We start from the raw sequence: 7,821 nt of genomic DNA on the forward strand, positions 1-7,821 counted from the left end.
GATTATCCTATTGTGCAAGATCTTCTCTCTAGCCACTTGGCATTAACTGTGCTAACACTTAATCAAAGTTTTGTGGCTTAAGTTTTGAAGTTTACAGGATCACCTATTCACCCCCCCCTCTAGGTGCTCTCAACAGTGCATCTTATATTGGGGCTACCAAATGCTGGTGGTGGAAAGCCATTAGGCATTGATGAAGCTGTTGCCGCAAATAATTTAAAGGCTGAGCTTGGTTTATCCAAAGAAGAATTCAGTGTTGCAGCTCTACAAGATCGACTAAGGAAAGGAGGCGACGATGATCTAAGCATCAGATCTTTCTTTCTAATATTGTTCAATCGGTTGTTGTTTTCTATTGCAAGCTGGGGAATAACTAACCATGAGGTTCTTTTGACTGAAGAAATGGATCGTTTCCACGAGATGGACTGGTGTCAGCTCATATTCAATGACTTATGCGAAGCGGAAAAGAAGTGTCATACTAGGAGCATCACCAATGTTTCTACAACCATTTACGACTGCTCTATCGTCATTCTTGTAAGCATATCACGATCTTTTTATTTGTCTTATGTAGCCAAATTTACATATGCAAATATCATTTACATTAGATTATGATCTGTTATGTGTCAAAAAACGAATCATGTTATGCAGAGTTACGTAATATATTTTGTTGGCTTTTGTAGTTGTACTATCTGGATCATCTTCATGACGTAGCTGCCCCTCAAAACAAATGTGGAACACCGCGCATAAAATATTTTGATAGAAATATTATTCAAGCATTAACAAGAGCTGACAAGGGCAAGACACGCCAAGGAGACGAACCATTTGGTCATTGTTTGGTAATTTTTTTACATCTGTTATATTTTTTGATCAATTTATTTGACTTATATATGGCACATGGATAGAAACAATATCGTTTAAATGTACAAATGAACTCCATTTTTTGTTATATCATTTTGTACTATGTTGTGATAGAAGAATAATCCACAGTCTAGCACACATATTAGCATAACATAGTTACATTTGAGTCAGTATCTTACACGCCTTTTTTATTAGTTCCGAAGCAGCACAGAGACATGCTACACAGCAGTACCAACTGTCCAATAACAATTTAATGCAAGCTTTTATTTATAACCTTTCTTGTCTTAAACCTTTAACATAATGTTCAATTATATTGTATCCATTTACTTAATAATATTCATTTTACAACAGCATAGGAATAGGACAAACACGTTTGATATCCCGCGCTCTGACCCATGTGGCCATCACACCATTCAGATCCAACTCCCACTGATTAGAGACTTGATTTCAAGCAAGCTGAACCATCTTCCATCCCGCCACCAACTTGGATTCATAGAGAAGTTGTCACATTATGACACGGAGGTTGGCAAGGCTTGTTCAGTGATTAAATAGACTCTTTACCAGATTGTTGAGAAACAGTATAATCTATCTGATGTATTTGATGAGTTAATTGATGAGGTCCTCCGTGCTGAGTCAGAGGAGAATGAAGATGGTTATGATGTGCAGCAACCATCCAAAAAATCAGATGATATTCATCACTATTCAGCAGGTTAGTTAGTTTACTGGTTTTTACGTGACTGCACACAGTCATACAAACCTTTCAATATGGTTATGATGTCATTATTAAATAATTTGGTTCTGTTGATTCAATGTTACATAAAGAAGGATGCAGGAGTCCGGCCACCCAAACTGCACCGGAGATGTCTACTCCAGCATTGCAGCCTGATACGCAGTTGACAGACACACAGGTACATGAATTACTGTTAAGGCAACAACATATTCGTGTACTATTACAAAGTTGCCCTGATGAAGTTGACATTGATCCACTGGTGCATACAAATATAACGAAACAGCCCAAAACACCTACAACCTCAGTGGTAATGGTATTTTTTTAATTGCTTGTATTTTCCTTGAAGGTTTCTATTCATTGTTTTTTCTAATTGGCATATAACCCATTACATTTTCATCAGGGTCAACACGGTGACGCTGGCAAGAACACGCTGAGCAACACAAACGTCACTCCTCAAGTAACACCAGAATGCACAATCAACATACCACATACGGAATCTTGCTCGCCGATATTTGATGCGACGCCGCAAATAAATGTATGATTACTCCCACTCGCTGTATTGTTATATAATAAGTAGTGTACTAAACATCTAATCCATAACTACCATAATTGTTACAGTGTCTAGGAAGTGTCCACCTAGTGGCAGAAACAGATCTCCCCGACAGTGGTCCATGTTTTGATCAGACTCCATCTGAATATGTCAGCTCATTAATATACATTTTCATTATCAATTGCCAAAATTGTACAAAGCTGGAAATATATCTAACATATACCCTTTTTTAGGTTTCTGTTGAAATCGAACCAGACATAAACACTTCTCAAGTTGACCATGACTCACATGATTCAGATATTCAATGTGTGCGAGCTCTCCGCGACTACTTGTGTGGTACGCGATCTGACAACAGCATGTATAAAGTCCACTCAATTCACCTTTGTGGATATACTGCTACTTGAACAGTCATTTACACACTAATTGTTATCAAAATGTCCACAGGAACATAATGGACTATGGTGAATATTGTGCTACATGTTCTGATATATATGAATCTTTTGCCGACGAGAAGTGCCTCGATAATGTGTTCATGCAGTGCTTCTTTTAATGTGTTGATGATGATGCCATAAATCAGCAGCCTTCCATGAGTTCCAGCAGATTAATTCTTGACGTTAACGTTGGGGTAAACTATCGTAACATATCTATACCATATTCATATACACAATGGTATCCCAAATATTCTGACTCCATTAAATTTTTTTATTGCAGTCACTACTGAACTTTGAGGAACAGGAACGGCACAGTAGAAACCCACTACCGTTTAATGAAACTGTCCTACACACAGTTCTCGACAATACATTGCCCGAGACAGACAAATTGGATAAATGCAAATCGGTAACAATTGTATTACAAATTACAAACATGATTTACGTTAAATGGTACATTTCACATCTTCATGCATAACCATATATGTTTTTGTTGATCTTCAGGTTTTTTACACGATCAGATCATGATTCCCATGCTAAGCAGGGGGCACTGGACATTGTATGTTGTCAATACAGTCAAATGGTGCATTCACATTTTAAATTATAATCCCTACGGGCCAAAACTTGGTGGTACTACTTGGAAGGATTACCATTTCGCCCAAATGGACTTAGGTGGTAGGAAGTTACCATGGTCTAAGGTTATAATGAGTAGGTTAAACAAAGCCATACAACATGTCCTCCCCAGGTCATGCTTTCCAAAATTTGGCAACTTCGCAATTGACTTGACCCCAAACTGTCCTACCATGGAAGCAGGCTCCAATGATTGTGGGTTCTATGTTATGGGATACATTCTCTTTTAGGACTACATCGAAGGATCTGTCAAGTCATACATACAACTAGTACGTACAAATTTATCATTTCGTTTTATAATTGGTCCCATGGCAGCATATGGTACACATGTCTAGCTAACACAATTTTATTGGCTTGCAGGGCAACACCAGAGATATACGATCTCTTGTGCTGCACTATATCACATTCCAACGCAAGAACAAAGCCATCTCGCTCCTTGCAGACATCCAAAGATTCAAGTTCTAACAGATGTAGTCTAGTTTAGATATGTTAGATATTATGTATACAATATTTCCATAAACTTCAACTAGGGTTATGTGCGCATACTATGGCAATGACGGTAGATGTTTCTTATGTTATGTCAATGACAACCTGGGGAACATTAATGTCTAAACTGCAAATGTTTCCTATGTGTTTTAACTTCATGTGTGTTTTCTTCAGTTCATTATGCTTATTTTGTCACAATTTTATGCTATAAACAGCACAATGTTATGCTTATTTTTGGAACAAGTTTATGCTATAAACAACACTGTGTTATGCTATAAACAGCTCTCTATACATTTATAAGTTCTAGATATCTGTATAATGTTTACGATATCTTTCACATAAGTTTATGATATTATCAGTACATATTTATGATGTTGTATGTGCTTTGCAAATATAACACATGATTCATAATTGCATCCAAAATTTACTTTTAACATATATTGCAAGTATAAGGTATGTCGTTCATGCATTAGCAACACTAGTTACCACGAAAACAACCCATGATATCATAATTCTTTTGGTCGTCTACTCTCTACCAGATGAATCATCTTCGACATACACCGTTCGTTTCGTTGACGTTGATGTCTCATTCCACTGTGGTGTTGCGCCTCCGATTTTGTTCCTTGAACCAGGAGGTCGTCCTCTCTTGCGTCCAACTAGGTTAGCCAATCGAATCCTATTATCCTTCACAGTTAAACACGTACGACTGTTGTGACCATCAACGATGCCACACTTTTGGCACTTTTTGCTCATCTTCTCCGCTCCTTTCGCACCCAACCTAAGAACTTGTTGCTCACTACTTTTGATCGTTCTTCCCTTAGGCTTGGCCTTATCTAGTCTTGCTAAGTTTACACCTTCCCTATGAAACTCTAGTTTATACAAATCAAAGATATTAAGTCAATTTACAATCTCATAATCTAACCATATATTATAGCATTTTTATTACCTTTCTAGCTTCCACATCTGGAGCACTACTAGCAACCAGATGCATATCAGTGTTCTGTTCCAATGTACATATCGACATATTACATTGAACATCATTAGTATTGCATTCATTTGTATTAGACACCATTATAATTTCCTGGGAAATAACACAAAACGAGTGAAGACACGATTGTTAAAGAGCAGCATAAATAATACATTATAAACGTCTCATGCATACCTCGTTCCCATCATCTACATTGCGTAAATCATCTCTTACTACGTCTTCGGTTTCATACGCTTCGACCTGTACCATTTAAATTACAAACATGGATCATTACCGACATTTGATAAATTATTTATCCACATGGGAAAATCATAAATTTGTATTCATAATAACACGATGTATGTACCTAGATGTCATCGCCACCACTGGTGCCACAACTCTCACCAGTACCTATATCAGGCTCGACACACATCAATAACCCTAGTAGTTCGTCCATCATCTCTAGGGCTCTATCATTCCCAACATTAGATAGACTCGCATGGTGTACTACCTTCATTGCCTTTTAAGCAACATTTTCTGTCTATATGATCTAGTTTCTCCATCCTTTCCTTTCAAATTCCTACCATCTCTTGAAAAAGCCACATCTTGTCATGCCGAGTATGTGTATCGTTGCAGAATGTACTCACTCGGGATCCGTTCAATCTGGACATGCATGAATGCGCGTAAAAGATGAATACAAAATAGACCTACAATTGATTAACCATACGATATGTCATATATTATTCGCAAACAGTGTTACATAATAATAATTCCTCATTTCATATAGCAAGATTTGTTTAATATACCACACATGTATGCTCCCATTGCTTCCACTCACATGAATACTTACCAAAATCCACATCATCCCTTATTTTGAATTGGTGTTGTCCCCAAACAATTTTATTCGATCTTGTAGTATGTTTCACCACCCAATCATTTACATCACCATCTGTATCACGGTCTATTCGGTATGCAGTTGCATATTTTACTATCTCCTGGAACCTTGTCATTACAGCCTTAGTGTATGCCCTCGCAACTCTTATTTCAAACATAAATAATGTAGTTATATCCTTTTGACCCTGCAAATTATGCAATACTAGATTATTCCCCATTTTTTGTTAAATAGTTTAAACAAATGTTATTCATTTTGTCACTTACCATGCATCCTAGTGCCTCTTTGGCCTCTTTCATCTTCCTACTATGCAGGAGCTTCATCATCTGCTTTGTAAATTGATGAAGCGATGTGTTTGCATCCACATGGGCACTCTTCACCAACTTGTTCATGTTTTTGCTACGTTGTGTAGAGACCATAAGACCACAATAGTCTCCTTTGAAAAATGCAGGTACCCAATCTTTATGTATTTCATACAATCTGACAAGGGTGTTGTTCTTGTGTAGATGGAAATCATTTAGCATCATTTGCCAGGTGGCCTCGAACTCCACTTCATTCAATGGATGATGTATGATAGATTGGAACCTTGTTTTGAAATCCACTTCCTCAAATCTTGCATACAATTCATTCAAGTAGGGCATATACCTGTTTGCACATGTCACAAACACAACCGGTGTATTGTGTTTGGGAATACTCTGCCTAGTACGATTGGCATCGCAAGGTCTTGATCTGAAATTGAAACATTTACATAACATTATGCAATTTATTATGATAGCATATAGTATGTGTTTAATCAATACGAACCATTTTATACAACATACCTGTCAACATTACTCGTGGTCCGTCACATCCCATGCATGTTTTGAACGTATTGAAGACCCACTCGAATGTATCGACTACCTCATCTCCTAGTAAAGCAAATGCAAATATTGTGCACTGTAGGTGGTGGTTCGAGCCAACAAACATGCCTAATGGCTTATCATACATATTAGTCTTATGTGTAGTATCAAAGGTAACTGCATTACCAAAGTCAATGTACTCGGCTTGCTGGCTAGCATGGGACCAAAATATGCTTAAAATCTTCCCTTCTTTGTCAAGTTGAAAGTCAGAAAAATGTGGATTATCTTTTTTGCATAATGAAAAAAAATAATAGCTTTGACACATCATTTGTATTTCTTTCCCTTTGCTATGCTTTCTTCCTGTCAAAACATAATGATTATGCGCTACACCTTTTTAGTAAATGTCAATGTTTCGGTAATATATGATAATCATTATTGTCAATAAAGAATACACTTACAGGTTACTCATGTCCTGCACGGTTATTGGAACGTTTTATGGACCACCATGCATTTTCGAAACAAAATCCATAATGCAATGTTGTGGAATCCTGCTTTCCTGCATCGCACTAAGGAACTCCATATAATCACGATCATGAGTTTTGTTGCATTGCAGTAGCCATTTTTCTGTATCTTTCTTTAAGAATTCATGATTATGCCCAAAGTTAACCAGATCAATCCGGACAGAAATAACATTCTCTTTAGCATCATCGTAGATTTTTTTTAAGTTTCATCCCAGCCTTGCACTATGTTCGTTTCGAACATGTATTACGCATCCTTGGATTTCCAACTCCTCTTTTAGCATTCTTTCCTTCCATTGAACAATTCAACCATTTACAATTCTTCCGCTCCCTATATTTCTTCAACAGAAATCCAACCTCATATGCATATTGACTATAAAAATTATACGCCTCGTCCACATTACAAAATGTCATACCAACTTTAGGTATCAATCTTATATCAATATTGTCCGGCTGTGCACAGAAATTTAACATTTATGAATCAATGACGCCCAAATTTACTGTGCTACTGCTACAACATTACAAAAGTATGTATGTAACTGATATTATGATCTTATCGGAACTTACATGGCTTTGCAGAATGTGAGGTGTGTCCTGTTCATGCGCCCCAATATGTCTCATGGGGATACGTTGATCTGCTCCTACCATATATGCCAATCTTGTGTTGTCATCAATATTTCCAGGTGCCCTGAACGCCACCGGTGGAGTAACAGCTACACCGTCTACGTCTCCAGTCACAGCGTTAGGTACAGCTACGATGTCCATGGCAGTAGACGTACCTGGTTTATCTATGTCTTCTGTATGTCCGGTGTGGTCCCTCCCGCCGCTGCTAACTGCCGCCAAGAGCACAAGGATATGATCCTTCTGCTATAGTACAGGAAAGGCTACTACAAAGGTACGCCAAAGTCTCAAAAGAATATTTGCTTCCT

The sequence above is a fragment of the Zea mays genome, chromosome 3 (assembly GCF_902167145.1).
Source record: "Zea mays cultivar B73 chromosome 3, Zm-B73-REFERENCE-NAM-5.0, whole genome shotgun sequence".
NCBI classification, from domain to species: domain Eukaryota; kingdom Viridiplantae; phylum Streptophyta; class Magnoliopsida; order Poales; family Poaceae; genus Zea; species Zea mays.